Source organism: Colobus angolensis, unplaced genomic scaffold (assembly GCF_000951035.1).
Source record: "Colobus angolensis palliatus isolate OR3802 unplaced genomic scaffold, Cang.pa_1.0 Scaffold192, whole genome shotgun sequence".
In the NCBI taxonomy this organism is placed as follows: Eukaryota; Metazoa; Chordata; class Mammalia; order Primates; family Cercopithecidae; genus Colobus; species Colobus angolensis.
Window position 1 is genome coordinate 5,971,560 of NW_012115066.1, and position 18,112 is coordinate 5,989,671.

Here is an 18,112-nt window from a genome sequence, read left to right on the forward strand (position 1 = left end):
TGGATTATGCACTTATAACTAATAAATAAATAAAACTATAAAACTTTTTGGAAAAAACAGAAGATAAACTTTGGCGTCTAGAACTAGGCAAAGAGTTCTTAGACTGGAAACTAATAGCATAGACGTAAAGCTCAAAACTGATCAATGGGACTTCATCAAAATTAAAGTCTTTTGTTCTGTAAAAGACTTAAGAGGATGAGAGGACAAGCTACAGATGGAGAGAAAATATTTGCAAACTAGCTATCTAATAATGTTTAATATACAGAAGATATTAAAAAATCTCAAAATGCAGCTGTAAAAAGAACCCCAAAAAATCCAATTAGAAAATGGGCAAAATATATGAACTTTATATATATAAAATACATGAACTGTATATTATGTTGGTTAAAAGGATGTACGGATGGCAAATAAGTGCATGAAATGATGTCAAACATCATTAGTTATTATAAAAGTGAAAATTAAAGCTGCAAGGAGTTATTGTGACATACCTATCAGGATAATTAAAATAAAAAATAATGACAGCAACAAATACAACCAAGGCTATTGAGAAAGTGGATCACTTGTACATTTCCGACAGGAATGTAAAAAGTTACAGTTAATCTGGAAAACTCTTCAGCAGTTAATTTTAAAAACTAATTATGCAACTACCATAGTATCCAGGAATTGCATATTTAGCCATTTTTTCCCTCAAAATAAAAACTTACATTTACAAAATGTCTGTACATGAATACCTATAGTGACTTTCTTTGTAATAGCCCCAACTGGAAGCAACCAAGACATCCTTCAACAGGTGAATAATTAAACAAACTGTGGTATATCCTTACCAAGAAATATTACTCAGTAGAAAAAAAATGAACTATTAATGACCTGGATTAATCTTCAGAGAATTATGCTGTTGAAAACAGCCAATGCCCATAAGCCACATACTGTGTGATTACATTTAAATAACATTCTTGTAATGACAAAGTTACAGAAATAGGGAACAGTTTAGAAGTTGTCAGTGTTTAAAGGGGAAGTTAGAGATAGGAATGAAATGGATGTAGCTATGAAAAGAGCAACAGGAGGGCTCCTTGTGGTGATAGAAATGGCCTGTATTTTTTGACTGTAGTATATCAATATTCTGGTTATACTATTGTACTATGTAGTTTTGCAAGATATTATCACTGGGCAGAAAGAGGGAACAGGCACTAGGGATCTCTGTGTTATTTTTTTTTTTACAACTACATGTGAATGTACAATTATTTAAAAACAAAAAAGTTGAATTAAAAATCCAGTCATCAGCAATATAACATCTACATATTTGTATCTGTACTGCACGGCAATCATATGAATGTCCTTAGTTGATTTTAAGGAATACTATTCAGTTTATAGCCCTGCTACCTAAGTGGCCGTGTTTTCTACAGAATTATCTCATAACCCACAATCCAATGCCACTTGACTAAATCAGGAATGGCACTTGACCAAAAGTGCAGCAAATTTTAATTAAGTCATATTCTGTGATCTCAGTGATCAGGTGAATTGAGCCAATCATATTCTCTCTTTTGAAAATTCAAGCACACATACACACATACACGGACACAAACATAAACACACACAGAATAGGCTGTGTGCTTGTTATTAAATTACGATCTCTTAGTTCAAGTCCACCCTCTTGCTTTGAGATGCTGGGTCTGGGTCAGTGCAAAGCATACATTTTCCTTTGCCACCTGGCTCCCTGTTTGCCAATACAGGGATACAGAGGGAGAATAGAAGCTTGAAAAGGAAGAAGAAAGTGCTTCCTGCGTCTGACAATGTCGCCCTGTTGGTTCCAGTAGCCATTGCAAAGCAGTTGGTTCTGTTTTGTACATTTTTCTACAATTCCAGAAGAAAAAAAAAAAAAAAAGCGAGTGATAAAACAGCACTAGCTGGCTGGTACCCCTTCCTCAGAGATGCGATTCCAGCTTTGCCTGTGGATTCCTTTCTAGGTTTTCAGGCTGTAACACGGGCTGAGTACCATCCCCCACAAAATTCTTCATCCCAGCTCCATGGGTACCCCAACCTGAGCTTCTGGGGTACAGTCCCAGCTGGCAGCCAGTCCCTGGAGGCAAGATTCTTAGCTCTGTGGAGTCCTTGCTGAGCTTCTAAAGTCCCTCTATTTTTCGGGGAACACCCTCACCCAAGACTCCTGTATTCCTTTTCTTCAAAGCCCCTCCTCCAGTATTCTAAATTCTAATAATCTCTGACTCTTACTTTTGTCCCTGCATCCAGGATATCCACTTCCTGTGATTACTATCTTTATGATTCCTCAGTGGTTTTTTTGCCTTTATTATTTGCCAACAACTGGCTAACTATTCTTTGATAATTCTGCATATTAAAATAAATGGTATGGTTTCTGTTTCCTGAATGTAACCTGATTCACACAGGTAATTAGCAGCAGGAGCTGAAGCTGTTAAAGGGAAAGCAGCTGCAGAGGCCATGATAGGCTATATGCAAGGCAAAATTTTAAGAGGAACAATTATTAAAAGGGTAAGAAAAATAATCTAACAAAAAAGAACAGAAATGAATAGACAGTCAAGGAGAAGTAGAGTTGCACAAAGTTTAAAATCCCTGTTGCTCATAAGAATGACACAAGCATATAAGAAGCTTCTAGAACTGCCTTTCTTTTTTATTCTTGCTTCTTAATTTGGTTTCAGTTCCAGCCCACACATGCTGCCAGAAAAATTACCTTTTTACATGGGTCACCTAAATGAGTCTTTTTTCTCAATAAACAAAAGAGCCTAAGGAAACATCCTTCCCCGTGTATAAATAGAAATATTAAGTTTTATGGCAAGGAAAAAAGACAATTATATATGCTTTTAAAAAGAAAGATTCAAGTCTTCTCTCTCTTGTTGGTTGATACTTATCTTGAGTGGTTGGTACCTTATGTTTACCTTACCATTGCTTCCTCATCTTTACAGAGCAGTTCACACTTGCAAACACCTCCATAGCTAGGTTCTTATGTGACTCTGCAAACAAAGTGATACCCCTGAAGATAGATTAACATATCTTCCATTCAGCTTAATCTACATAATGTGATGGAGTTGATGAAAGAAAGGATTATCTTCTGGGAGGATCATGAATTATGAATGCAGGACATATAGCTTTTATAAATGCAACTGAGAGAGAGCTAAATATTAATAGGAAAATGCATGAGCAAACCTTCTACCTTCATTTCCAGTCCACTTATACCATTTTACTCATGCCTTAAAGCATCACAAATAATTCAAGTATTTGCCAGTAAAAGGGAAAGTACAAACTTCTCCTCTACAATGTGCTTAATGTCATTATAATTTGATCTTTTTTTTCCCTTAACACAGTGAAACCCCACAGATGAAAGAAGAGATTGTTTCAATTTTGCAGCACTGATGACTTCCATTTATAGGTGTGAGTCCCCTTGACTCTTGATGGTATAACAATTATTAACTATAGAGGATGCCACAACCCAATTCTCCAGCTTACAAACTGCCACTTGTTTTGAGTCACTTATACTTTCATCCTTCCCCACTGGTTCATTCAGACAAGTACAACTTTCCCAATAGCCCAATAGAAAATATTTTCATGCTGTCACCACATCAAGCTTTCCAATCTCCCCAGGTTTTCAAAGAGAGAATCGAAAGCCAGCTACCATTCCCAAACACTTTGTTCCATATTAGTGATTGAACCACTGCCCCAGTCACCAAGAAAAGGAGCTGGGGCATCACCATTTGTCTGCCTGTTTCTTTCTGAACCCCAAGCAGGACAATCTGCCACTCTTTCAACTCCTGGGGTCGTGCTCAGAAACATCTGTTAGAGAAACAGTTTGACTCCCGCCCTTCTGCATAAATCACTACTGGTAAAAGTTTTATGAGGTGGCAACATTTTCACCCTCCTTTCTCCTTTTGTAACTGACTGAAGCCCAAATGAACAAGATGAAATGGCCAGGCATTTAGCCATATGCCGGCATCCACATGTGTACACTTGGGAGGGAAAAGAAGCTGTTAGCTGTACCAAAGGAGAATTATAATTGTCTGAAATGTAATTAACAACCTCATAGTCAATGAATCTTTGAAGGATTCTAATGGAGGACATTATACATCTCACCTTACCTGTAGCAAATTGTTCATGGACCCGTTTCTCTGTTTGCAAAACTTGAACTCACTTAATTTATGGCGATTCCAAAGTAGTTTCAGGATGTTTCCATATTGTTAATCCACATAAGTTATTCTTGCTTTTCCAGTAACTCCTACATAAAATAGAATAAAAAGATGTAATTAGTATTATTTAATGGTCAATAAATGTTGGTAGATTTTAACACCTAGAGCTCACACTAAACACACACACACACACACACACACACACTATTTTTATTTTTTGTATGATAGAAAGTAATGGGAAAAATATTTTCTCTTTTAAAAACTATATCAAATGTTATGATCATTTTGTAAATACAATTACACCTAGTAGTAGATCTCCAGGTGGCTGGTAAAGGCTAAATAAAAGTTTATTGATTAGGGACTCAATATAATAGTTTTGATTAAAATTTGCTTGTTACTGCATGCCCTAAGAAGGTGGAAAGGAATTTAACATCTGAGACATTACCATGGGCCTGGGGCTATGTGAGTTGCACTTACATATATTATTTTATTCAATCAGCACAGTAATATTTCTTAAGACTTCGCTATCCACACTGTCTAGCGGATGCTTTTGTTAACCTCATTTTTCAAAGTGTTATCAGGAGAACCCGCCCTCAATATTTCGACGTAGTTTCTTTCTATTTTCCATAAGTGTCGGCCGGCTGAGAAATAAAGAGAAAGAGTACAGAGAGGAATTTTACAGCTGGGCCTGCAGGGGTGACATCCCATATTGGTAGGACTGTGATACCCACCTGAGCTGCAAAACCAGCAGGTTTGTATTAAGGGTTTCCAAAGGGGAGGGTGTGTATGAATGGGGAGTAGGTCACAAAGATCATATGCTTCACAGGGCAAAAAGGAGAACAAAGATCACACACTTCTGAGAAAACAGGACAAAAGGCAAAACAGAACTACTGATAAGGGTCTATGTTCAGTTTATTGTCTTGATAAACATCTTAAAAAACAGAAAACAGGGTTCAAGAGCAGAGAACCAGTGTGACCTCAAATTTACCAGGGTGGGATTTTTTCCCCACTCTAATAAGCCTGAGGGTACTGCAGGAGACCAGGACATATTTCAGTCCTTATCTCAACCACATAAGACAGACACTCCCAGAGTGGCCATTTATAGACCTCCCCACAGGAATGCATTCCTTTCCCAGGGTCTTAATTATTAATATTCCTTGTTAGGGAAAGAATTTAGCGATATCTTCCCTACTTGCATGTCCATGTATAGGCTCTCAGCAAGAAGAGAAATATGGCTCTATTCTGCCCGACCCCACAGCCAGTCAGACCTTATGGTTGTCTCCCCTTGTTCCCTGAAAATCACTGTTATTCTGTTCTTTTTCAAGGTGCACTGATTTCATATTGTTCAAACACACATGTTTTACAATCAATTTGTACAGTTAACACAATAGTGGTCCTGAGATGATGTACATTCTCAGCTTACGAAGATAACAGGATTAAGAGATTAAAGTAAAGACAGGCATAAGAAATTATAAAAGTATTAATTTTGGGAACTGATAAATGTCCATATTAAAATGAAATCTTCACAATTTATGTTCAGAGATTGAAGTAAAGACAGATGTAATAAATCATAAAAGTATTATTTGGGAACTGATATATGTCCACATTAAAATGAAATCTTCACAATTTATGTTCCTCTGCCACGGCCCAGTCCCTCCATTCGGGCTCCCTGACTTCCCGCAACAAATTGTAAAACAAAGACATATAAATAGGGGAAGTTAGATGATAAGTCCATTTAAACTGAATACAATATTCTCTTGTTTTAGTCAGATGGTGGGGAGGACCATTGATTATTGTTTTGTTTTGTTTAAATAATTAATATCAAAATATTTTTTGTGTTGAATCTGGCCTAAGACAAATGAAAACAGTTATTTTGGCACTAGGCTAATGAAGAATTCCAAAAAAAAAAAAAACTAGATAATGAATTTCCTGTCACAATATATCATAATTATGATGAAACACCTTAACAACTATTAAATAAAATTTGTAGAAGGCTGTTGTTTTGGACTAAACTCCTGCAATAGGCCCCAGTAGACCAAAGGAAAACGGAGCCACTCACGTTAAGTGTCACGCAAAAAACAGGAAAATCTCCAAACAGTGCTTTTTTTTTCCCCCAAAATAACAAGAGATTCACATAAACCATCTGAAAAAGGGCCAGTCATCCTGACCCAGCATGATAAGGAAGTCTCTTCTACCTTAACTTGCCTAACAAGGAAAGTAACCTGACTTTAACCAATCTGCTTTTATGTATATGCTGTTTACTTGTTTCTGCTCAAGCTACCTTTCAAAAACTAACTGTTCTGCTATATCCAATGAAGTGCATTCCTATTTTTATAGATGAGATGCTGCCCAATTCATGAATAATTAATAAAAGTCAATTAGACTGTCAAACCCAAATTGTTGAAATTTTGCTATTTGACATCACATAATTTTTTTCTCCGTTACATTTGTTTTGGCCTGAAATTGCACATCTATTTAGAATTTACAGTACTCTTTAAACTAAATTTAACAAAAATAACTTCCTGTGCATCTAAACTATATTACTTATTTAATTTAACACTCTCTTATATTAACTAATTTTTATTAAGAAACTGTCAGCCATGGTAGTTCTCTTTGACCAGCCCATAAGATACATTATGATATAACAAACTACCCGTTAATAACCTCTTGTTCCCAAAAAGTCAGCTACAGAAAACCCTCTGCCCCCCACATTAAACTTCTCTAATTTGAAACATCCCCAAACTGCACAAATCCCCTCTTGCAGACAACCAATACTTGTAAAATATATAATTTAGAAAGCCTCTGTAGTTTCCAAAATCTCATCTTAATAGAACATTTGCCCATCAGGTAAGTCTGACTGTTTTCTCATTTTATATCCTAAAATGTACTCCCCTTCCTAACACTTCGGAAACTTTGCTTAAATGAAAGATATAGCAGAAGTATCCCCTTGCCACAAGTTTATGAATAAACAACCCTTGTAAATTTTTTTATCAGACTTGGTTTTGATCAATGTCATTCTGTTTTATTACAGGAATATTTAGGATAATGTGTCTAGGAATATTTAGGATAATAAGTCTAGAGGGAAGTGTCTTAACATATTCAGCAATTTGCAGATCCTTCCTGGTGCATAGTAAGAAAACATAGTAGAACTAATTAAAAACAGATGGGGGTAGGGTAGAGGAGAGAGAGAGAAAGAAAAAAGTCCTGAATTACATGGGAGAATGAAGATCTAAGTTGGAATGTAGAATAAGTAATTGTCCAATTCTTGTTCAGTTGATGAAATACCTAGAAGACACTTAATCTACCACTGTCATATGCCATTGTTAAAACTTAATAAAGTACCCATCTATTGGAGATCCTCTATAAGCTAGGTACCAGTTAAGCCATTTCCATGCATTATCTAATTTATTCACTAGGGAAAAACTGGTACATCAATGGAAAACTATATATTATATTTAGTACACCCTTCTGCTTATCAGAAGGTAATTCTATGGAAGAAGTCTACAGAATTTACAACTCTGCAAATTGTAAATAACTGCTAGAAATGCAAAATAATTTTTCTCTGTAGGCAATTTTTTTTCTGTTCAATAGTGTGGTTCATTTGACTTCCTTCTCCACTGTGGAAGAAGCTAGTTTTGCTTGCATTAACATATCCATTTCAATATTTCTCATTTATGCTTGTGTCTTTATTTTGGATTTTCCTTTGAAGTGGCTATAATACTGTGGTTCTCTCATTGATAAGTGAGCTATAAAAATTCTTCAACATCTGTTCATTTTATATCTGTATGAGAGTTACGATTTTACCTTTTTTGAATTTGATCTTTTGACCATTCTTTACAATAGCTCAATTGGGGATAGATATTATTGAATATTTTACAGAAAAGGCTTAGCAGGGTCTCATTACTTTCCTGAAAGCCACAAATATCCACTGGGCACCTCCTGACTGTTAGGTACTATGCTAGATGCCAGGGCTGCAAAGCTGAACAAGGTTGTCTTTAGCCTCAGGGTCAAGGAAACAAGAGTAAATCTTTAGTGAAGGTTGCCTTATATGTAAGCTGCTTTCATAGATATCTAGAAACTAAAAACATTTAATGAATACTTACTACCCAAAATTCACTTGCTATATAAAATATTGAACTCAAATAGATTGAAACAGTGTTATACTCTTTATCTCAACTTGCTCTGTGAATTCTTGCTAACTAAATTCAGGAACAAAATAGACTTGTATAGGAAGAAATACTTGATTATTATCTTCTAATCCTTCAAATCACCTTATGAGTTAGGCATTCTTCTCATTTTTATAGATAAGAAATGAGGCTGTGAGAAAGTAGTGCTTAAAAAATGTCACAGCAGTAAAGAATAGGAAGAGATAGCAAGATCACACAACCTGATGTCCTCATTTAATAGATGGAAAACCAGAGCTCATGGGAGACAGAGTAGCACCTTAAAATCTCATGTTCAGCTAGGAGCAGGACTGGATGCTCCAACCATTGCTTCTACCTTCTACTGCATCTTTCTACTTATGTGAGACAGTGAGGAAGGAGAATGGACTACATAACAGAATCAGTGAGACAAGAGAGAAAAAATTCTTAAACTTCTTTTAAGATTTTCAGGAGGCCCCAAAGGGGCTGATGTAGTTTGGCTCTGTGTCTCTGCCCAAATCAACTTGATTATAATCCCCCTAATCCCCACATGTCAAGGGTGGGAACAGGTGAAGGTAATCGAATCATGGGGACAGTTTCCCCATGCTGTTCTCATGATAGTGAGTCAATTCTCATGAGATTTGATGGTTTGATAAGCATCTCATTCTCTCTCCAGCCACCCTGTGAAGAAGCACCTTCTGCTATGATTTTAAGTTTCATGAGGCTTTCCCATCTATGGGGAACTGGGAGTCAATTAAACTTCTGTTTTAAATAAATTACTCAGCCTCAGGCAGTTCTTCATAGTAGGCTGAGAATGTACTAATGTAGTTAATTGGTACCAGGAGTTGGGTGCTGATATAAAGATACCTGAAAATGTGGAAGTGACTTTGGAATTGGGTAACAGGCAGAGGTTGGAACAGTTTGGAGGGCTCAGAATAAGACAGAAAAATGTGGGAAAGTTTGGAACTTCGTAGACACTTGTTGAATGGCTTTGACCAAAATTTTGATAGTGATATGGAAAATGAAGACCAGGTTGAGGTGGTCTCAAATGGAGATGAGGAACTTGTTGGGAACTGTGATAAAGGTCACTCTTGCTATGCTTTAGCAAAGGGACTGGTGGCATTTTGCCCCAGCCCTGGAAATCTGTGGAACTTTGAACTTGAGAGAGATGATTTACAGAAGAAATTTCTAAGCAACAAAGCATTCAAGAGGTAATGTGGGTTCTTTTAGAAGCAATTCAGTTTTATGCATTCACAAAGACATGGTTTGGAATTGAAACTTATATTTAAAAAGAAAGCAGAGCATGAAACTTTGGAAAATTTGCAGCCTGATGATGCAATAGAAAAGAAAACCTCATTTTCTGAGGAGAAATTCAAGCTCACCACAGAAATTTGCATAAGTAATGAGGAGCAAAATGTTAATCACCAAAAAATGGGGAAAGTATCTCCAGGACATGTCAGAGGTCTTCACAGCAGCCCCACCCATCACAGGCCAAGAAGCCTAGGAGAAAAAAATCTGGTTTCATGGGCCAGGCTGAGGGCCTTGCTGCTTTTTGCTGTCCTGGGACTTGGTGTCCTGCATTCCAGCTGGACTTTTTTAAATGGGGCCAAGATACAGCTCAGGCCATTGCTTCAAAGGGTGCAGGCCCCAAGACTTGTCAGCTTTCATGTGGTGTTGATCCTGAGGGTGCACAGAAGAATTGAGGTTGGGGAACCTCCACCTAGATTTCAGAGGATGTATGGAAATACCTGCATGTCCAGACAGAATTTTGTTGAGGGGCATAGCCCGCAGAGAGAACCTCTGCTAGGGCAGTGCAGATGGGAAATGTGGGGTTGGAACTCCCACACAGAGTCCCCACTGGTGTACTGCCTAGTGGAGCTGTGAGATGAGGGCCACCATGCTCCAGACCCTAGAATGGTAGATCCACCAACAGTTTGCACTGTGTGCTGGGAAAAGTCACACTCAATTCCAGCCCATGAAAGAGGCCGGGAGGGCTGCTATTCCCTGCAAAGCCACAGGCATAGAGCTGCCCAAGCCCATGGAAGCTCACTTCTTGCATCAGTGTGCCCTGAATGTGAGAAATTGAGTCAGAGGAGCTCATTTTGGAAGTTTAAGATTTAATTCCTGCCCTGTTGGATTTTGGACTTGCATGGGTCCTGCAGCCCCTTTGTTTTGGCCAATTTCTCCCATTTAGAATGGGTGTATTTACATAATGCTTGGACTCCCATTGTATCTAGGAAGTAATTAACTTGCTTTTGATTTTACAGGATCTTAGGCAGAAGGGACTTGCTTTGTCTCAGATGAGAATTTGAACTTTGACTTTTGGGTTAATACTGAATTAAGACTTTGGGGAACTGTTGGAAGGGTATTGTTGGTTTGAAAGTTGAGGCCATGACATTTTGGAGGGGTCAGGAGGGAGTAATATTGTTTGGCTCTGTGTTCCCATCCAAATCTCACCTTGAATTATAATCCCTATAATCCCCGTGTCAAAGACAGGACCAGGTGGAGATAACTGAATCATGGTGGTGGTTTCCCCTATGCCATTCTCTTGATAGTGAGTGAATTCTCGCAAGATCTGATGGCTTTATAAGTGTCTGGCATTTCCGCTGTTGTCACTCATTCTCTCTCCTGCTTCCCTGTGAAGAGGTTCATTTCACTATGATTGTAAGTTTCCTGAGGCCTTCCCAGCCATGCAAAAATGTGAGTCAATTAAACCTCTTTATGAATTAACCAGTCTCAGGTATTTCTTCATAGCAGTGTGAGAACAGACCAAATAGGGTCCCTTTTCAACTTCATTTACCTAGTTATTTATTCATTTAGCTGATCTGAAGATTTATCTGAATTCATTTTCACATCTACTTTAATATAATTTTGCATGTGTATTAATCTCATGCTTAAGTAATACCATGTGTTAATTTTAATATTTCAAAAAGGCAGTGACTGTCATCATTCATAATAACACAAAGCCTATTTGAATGATCAAGTGCCATTGTGGCTGGATTCAAGTGAACTCAAGGAGATAACCATGTGTTTAACATCAACCTGGAAGAACAAGGGAATAATTTATCTGGTTGATAAATAAAAACATGGAAAACATGCTATTATTAAGTCTATGGGCTCTGTTCAGTAGGAAAAAAATATTGGGTTCACATGACAGAAAGAAAATACTAGAAGAAACTGTGGTGGTAAAAGTTTTGAAAACCACTTTGCTATGTTGTACTGATGCCTCTGAAGTTTGAAGACCTCTATGGAAACCCACTATCCTGGACAACTTTGTACTTTGCTCACAAATTCAGGTAGAAGATCCCAACACTGGCACCAACTGGAGGAAAAGAGTCATTTCTTATCCCCATGTGAAGAGTGTGGCTGAAAATGGGGCAGGTCTCAAAATATCTGGCAGAGTGTATTAGTCTGTTCTCACACTGCTATAAAGACTTACCTGAAACTAGAAAAAGCAAGGGATGTTTAATAGACTCACAGTTCTGCATGGCTTGGGAGACCTCAGGAAACTGACAATCACTGTGGAAGGTGGAGGGGAAGCAAGGCAACTTACATGGCAGGAGGAAGAAGAGATAGAGTGAAGAGGAAATTGCCATACACTTTTAAACCGTCAGATTTCATGAAAACTCACTCACTGTCATGAGAACAGAAAGGGGAAAATCCACACCCATGATCCAATCACCTTCTACCAGGTCCTTCCTCCAACACTGGGATGTGCAATTCAACAAGAGATTTGGGTGGGGACACAGAAGCAAACCATATCATGGAGTAAACTACCTCTTAGCAGCTTGTAGTCCAGAATCTTTTGGACCCACATCCTTATGACTGCTAACCATAAACATAAAGCAGATTCCACACTATTTTTCTTCTTTTTTAGTCCACCCATCTCCAACCCTTCTGTTCTTCCCTCCTCTTCTCTACTCTATCTTCCCTATTCTCCCATTCTTGTTTTCTCCTTTTTATCCTAATTTCCTCCTCTTTTTCATACAAGTATTTATATGAAAAATGTATGGCCATATGTATTGAGTGAGCAGGCTTATTCTGCATCATTTCTCAACAAGCAGAACAGAGAGGCCACCTGATATTTGTGTCCCTAGTAGTGTAAGAGTGCTTGTATCACAGAAGTCGGTCACTTTAAAAAAAAAAAAAAAAAAAGCAATACATTTGTTGCTTGATGAACTCTGTTTATGTCCTTTCAGCCATTCACAACATGCCTCTCACATTGGGCTGATTCTGTTTAAGACCTTCACACTCTTGAGAGACTTTCCCTTAGAAAATTTCCAACCTTCTGTTCCTTTCCAAAGCATCAAAATTCGAATGAAATTGTGCATTATGTAAACCCATGCTAATTTTAGTCATTATGCAGATGTCCAAGTATATTGCAGGTTTCCACCTAAAAGTGTTATATCCCTCTAGAGTCAAAGGTAACTGGATGAGTTGTTTATCTTTTTGTTAAAATATCCATATAACACAAGGCCGCCAAATTTGTCAAACTTCTTCCAGCTAAACAGGATTTCCTGAAGAGGTTGATAAATTGAGCATTGTAGAAACGCAGCTTGTATTTAAAATTTCATGATGAAAAATAAACATTTTAAAGAATGTTAACTTTTTATTTAGGCACAATCTCCCGCCTTTGTGCATTTTAAATACTTCTGCTTTTGATTTCATTTAACAGACTCTATTTAGCTACCTCCAAGCTAGCAAAAACAGTTTAAAAAACTATTTTTTAATGTTTTATTTCATATAATCCTAAAAACAATTTTAAAAGAATTGCCTGGAATGAATCATTGTTTAACAGAAAGAAATTGATATTTAGTGAAGTTTCAAAGTATGTGTTAAAACCCAGACCTTATGTGAGTCTTCATGTATCTTCCAGATGTACCATAGGTCTTACTACTTTAAAATGCTGAGTATAATGATTGGTCTAAGCTGGACTTTTCTCATGTAAGTAGCTTCAAATATTTAAATGTGAATATGTGCTACACTGTAAGATGCTTCAAACAAAGTCATGTTCTCTGTAGGGCATGAAAGGAAAATATCTTGGGCCCCCAAAATGACTAAACTGAAAGGAAAACTCAAGGTGAAAACTGCTTAGGGGAAACTTGCCTACCATTCTATTCATTTATCTCTCTGCTCACTAAGATAAATGCGTATCTGGTTGCCTCCTTTGGAAAGACTAATCAGAAACCCAGAGAATGCAGTCTTCGTCTCTCACCTCTCTGTGACCTGGAAGGCCTCTCCCTGCTTTGAGTCTTCTTGCCTTTGCTTCAAGTTATCCTGCCTTTCCAGGCCAATCCAACGTACTTCTTACATATATTGTTGTCTCCTGTCTTCCTAAAATGTATAAACCCAAGTTGTACCCTAACCACCTTGGGCACATGTTATCAGGACTCCCTGAGGCTGTATCATAGGTGAGGGTCCTCAACCTTGGCAAAATAAACTTTCTATATTAACTGAGACCTGTCTCAAATCTTTGGGGCTCACAAGGGGAAATAGGGGGCCTCCCATTTAGCTTCATGTTCAATTATATCAATATAATTGGATTAAGGGCAAAGAACAAGGGCACAATATACTAAACAACAAAGTCAGACTTTTCACATGGAAATAGTACAAATTGACAGTTTCTTAGTTGCACTCAATCTCTGTGGCCTTTCCACATGCCTGAATCAAAGAGTCAATATTTTCTAAAAAGTAAAACTACATCATTAAAATAAAAAATGCTATCTTGTAGTAAACATTAGATCAGGACACATATTAACTCTCCCTTATATGTATCCTTTACATTATAGGAAGGATAAGGAATTTGGTGTCCCATAGTAGGCAAAGGTGGCTTCAAACCTTTATGTAGAATTCAGAACACCTGCCCTTGGCTCTTGCCTACCATCCAGGCTTGATATGAAAGCTAAAAGAGTCTCATTTAAGGTTGAAGCATGATGCTTAAATACTAAGGCTCACTAATAGTTAGAGATCTCATCTTCTCTCTTGGGCAGTAGGTTTATTTCATGGTTCTTTAACCATAACAGTTCTGTTGCCCAACGTGCATGTCAAGTCAGTAGGCTGAGACACTGGGTTTCAGTAGAGAAAGGGGTTTAATTGTAAAGCTACCAAAGAAGAAATGTGAGGAAACCTCAAATCTGCCTCCTCAAGGAGTTTGGGGCTAGAGATTTTAAGGATTTTGGTATGAGTCTAAGTGTGGGTGTGGTAATCATTGATTGGTGGAAGAGTGCAGGGTGAAGTCATGGGACAGGAAGTTGAAGAAATTGTGTTCTGAGGACGATTTGGTTCCTCTTTGAGGGGTCCTTAAACTGGTTGGTATCAGATGTTCTGCTGGAATTCAGAATCTGCTTAAGCAATTCTTAAACAAGTTTTAAGATTCTAATGTCAGAAGCCCTATGTATAGGAACAATGGAAATGCATATGGTCAGTATCTAGTGTTAAGTAACTTTCCCTTACAAGAAGTCAGGTCAAAGTGATCTGCAGTGACCACTGCGGGGATGCTGGTTGCAGCAGGGGAGTCACTGCTGGGGCTGCATGCTCTGGGTAGCCAGCAGGAGTCAGGCAGAGATGAGAGCCCTGCACCCTAACAAGTTGGCAGGTTGGGAGCCCCATACTCCCAGGCACAGCTGCAGCCACCCAGCAATGGCTCTGGACCCAGGCATTGCTGCACTCTTGGGGACCCAGGAAGACCCTACATCCATAGGCTTGGAAGATCCTGCTACTGTTGTCTGGCCTCTCCCTGTTCCCAGCACCCACTCCAGTGCAAAGCAAACTTGTGGCTGAGCCCAGGCTCTCTTGTGACCCAGCCAGCTGTGCATGCACTTGGGGTGGTGCTGACATGCCAGCCCCCTGACACCTTGGTCCCCTCTGGATTTTGGACCCTGACAAGTACAGGAAGAAGGCTGGGAGGTGGCAGGAACAGCCTGTGGCTGTGGATGGCATGTTGATGGCAGAAGGCAGACAGGTTCCTCGGCAGAAAGAAGTGGGTCCCTGGGGAAACCGCACCTTCAAGCTAGGGATGGCCTGAAGCCTGGGGTCTAGGCTACCAATTCCAGGTGGAGTCCATGGCCTGGAGTCAGAGTTCATGGCCAGCCTGCCTTTGGTCGCCTATGGACCGATCAGCATGCATGTCTTCCCTTCTGAGCCCATAAAAACCCCAGACTCAGCCAGACTCACAGAGACATTGAGACTATCAGCTATGGGAAGGAGCTACTAACTTAGGGTTTCTTTATTGGGAGAACCTGCCTGTGGAAAAGAGTTACCCACAGAGTTACCCACTACAGCTCTCCTCTCCACTTAGAGCTGGACATTCTCAGGATGATCTGCCTGTGGAAATAAGCTATCCACTTTGGGTCTTTCCTGAGGAAACAAGCTATGCACTTTGGGTCTTCTGAGAGCTGTTCTATCACTCAAGAAAGCTCCTCTCCACCTTGCTCAGCCTCCAGTTGTCCATATACCTCATTCTTTATGGACGTGGGACAAGTACTCTGGACTCACCAAATGGTGGGACTGAAAGAGCTGTAACACAACCAGGACTGAAACACTCCCCCCTGCTCATCACATTGCACTCAACAAGAAGGATAAAAGACTTAGGGGCTCCCTAAGCCAGGGCTGTGACACCCTCTCTGGGGCTCTGCAGTTCCTTGTGTTTCCAAGCTTCTGGGCACCACTGCATTCCCCCTGTCCACACAGAGGTGCCTGCAGTGGAAGCTGCTTGTGGTACCTCTGATCCAGCCACAGCCTTACACAGAGCTGGCACCTGTGCCAGCACCTGGAGCTGCCTGCCCCACCACAGCAGCTGGTGCGCCTGTCAGTGTGTAGTGGCCAGACCTCATGCTCGCTTGTTCACACAACTCTTGCCACTCAGCACCTGGACTGCCCTCAGCAGGTATGGGATCTAGGCCAGTAGCATGAGCCAAGTGCAGCCTGCTGGGCCAAGTGGACAGAAAAATCCCAGCGGGCCCAAGCACAACTTGGGCAAAGGCACCACTGGCCACAGAAATTTCTGGCTGGAAAAGCGAAACCCTAAGGATCCTGTGACAGAATTGCAATCTTACTAATGCATGGTTATAAACATATTTCTGTCCAAAATTCTTGCTAACCCTCTGAGGATGGCTTTAGTTCATTCTAATGACAGGCCAAATTCTATATCTCATTGATACCTTTGCCACATGTTGTTCCTGCTTCTGCTGAATATATCACAGAGCAAGAATGAAAGCAAGTAAGCATACAATGATCTCTTCCTGATTCTTAGAGTCCAGCAGACATGGACACCCCCACAGGACTCAAGCTTCAGTATCAATAAATGCAATCATCTCCTGCACATTTTTCCAGCTTCTTTTCAATTTGATAGTTTTGTGCCCATTCACCATGATAATTTCCACCAGAATATATTTTCACCATGTAAATATGAACACATAATTTATAATGAAAGCCAAAACAGAAACACCAATATTAAAGATAAAATCTTTGCAAATTATGTCCCAACAAATAATAAATTTAATAGAGAATCATGAGATTCAAATTGCTAACCATAAGGAAGAGGGAATGTATCATCTAATATTGTTTTACTGAATATAAATGAATAAAGGGGTTTCTTTTTATTGCATTTGTGTCATCAGCATTCCAAATCTCAATGGGACTTTTGACATAAACATACAATAAAGAATGGAATTATTAGAATTACCATGACAATATTCTATCTGTCATCTTAAATCAGAAGCATGATAAATAGTGATAACCCATATAACTCAGTAAAAATGTGTTAATGTATTGATTGCAAAAAAGGAAATGATGCCAGTGTGTATCCTACTTTCTTTTCATTCTTATCCTGACATTAATAAATAGAATATCATTTATTTTCTAATGATTTGAAACAAAATTTAAGTTTAAACATACTTATGTTATTGTATTTAGATGTTCAAATCTCACCTGCCTAGGAAAGCATCAAAATAAGATGTGCAAAGCATATGATATGACACATACAACAACTGTTTCAGCCAGGTTTCTAGGATGAACTTGACTTTAAGGAAAATCATAGCTATTTTTAAATGTATTCGTTCTTTGGGAATAAAACAACATTATAAATCATCTACATTATAAAGTCACACTTAGTTTAACTCCAGACGTCAATCACTGACTTTCTCACTTAGAGCTAGTTACTCTCTGAGCTTGTTTTCTCCTCTTTAGAAGGCAGTAATAACGGCATTTAACTAAAAGTGTTTTATGTCATTAAATAAGATAACCTATAGAAAGTCATAAGTACCACCTCTGACATATCATAAATGTTCCATTAATGGTAGCTATTATTTTTCACTTATCCCACAAGCACTTTTTGAATTGCTACTAAGTGCTATATGCTCTATTGGGAAAGATGCAGATGAAATAATCCTGTGAGCTTGATTCTTTATAGTCTATGTGCCGACTCTGCTACCTTCTTATTACACAAAAGCCCAGCTCTAAACCCCAAATATAAGCAAATCAGAACATCCTCAGAGAGAAGTAAAGAATGGAATCCATATTCCAGGGACATTTATTTAAATTCTATGGAGAAAAGGAATGAGGAAGCTGTCATATTAGGGGCAAGTCCACAAGTGGACAGTATGTATGTTACACAAATTCTTAGCATTTGTAGCTACCTAATGACTGGAGGCTCACATTCAAACGTCTGAATATCTAAAGTTACAAATGATGCTAAATAATTATTAAATAAAATCCTTCTATCATCTGCACAATGCCCTGCAAGGTTAAGCTCAAAATTAGAATTCTCAGTTTCCTAGAAGTGTTTTTACTGAAATGCAGCATCAATCCTAGGTGCGCAGA

At 38.7% G+C, this 18,112-nt stretch overlaps 1 protein-coding gene across 2 annotated transcripts in view; it reads right to left on the reverse strand.

The window, feature by feature from the left end:
* The window catches only part of LRRC4C (leucine rich repeat containing 4C), a 1,309,626-nt gene that overhangs the window by 519,898 nt on the left and 771,616 nt on the right, over positions 1-18,112 (reverse strand). For both annotated transcript variants that reach the window (XM_011940746.1, XM_011940744.1), the window contains one exon: positions 4,104-4,240. The gene's annotated coding sequence lies outside the window, so the exon portion shown is untranslated. The remainder of the gene's footprint in view (positions 1-4,103; positions 4,241-18,112) is intronic.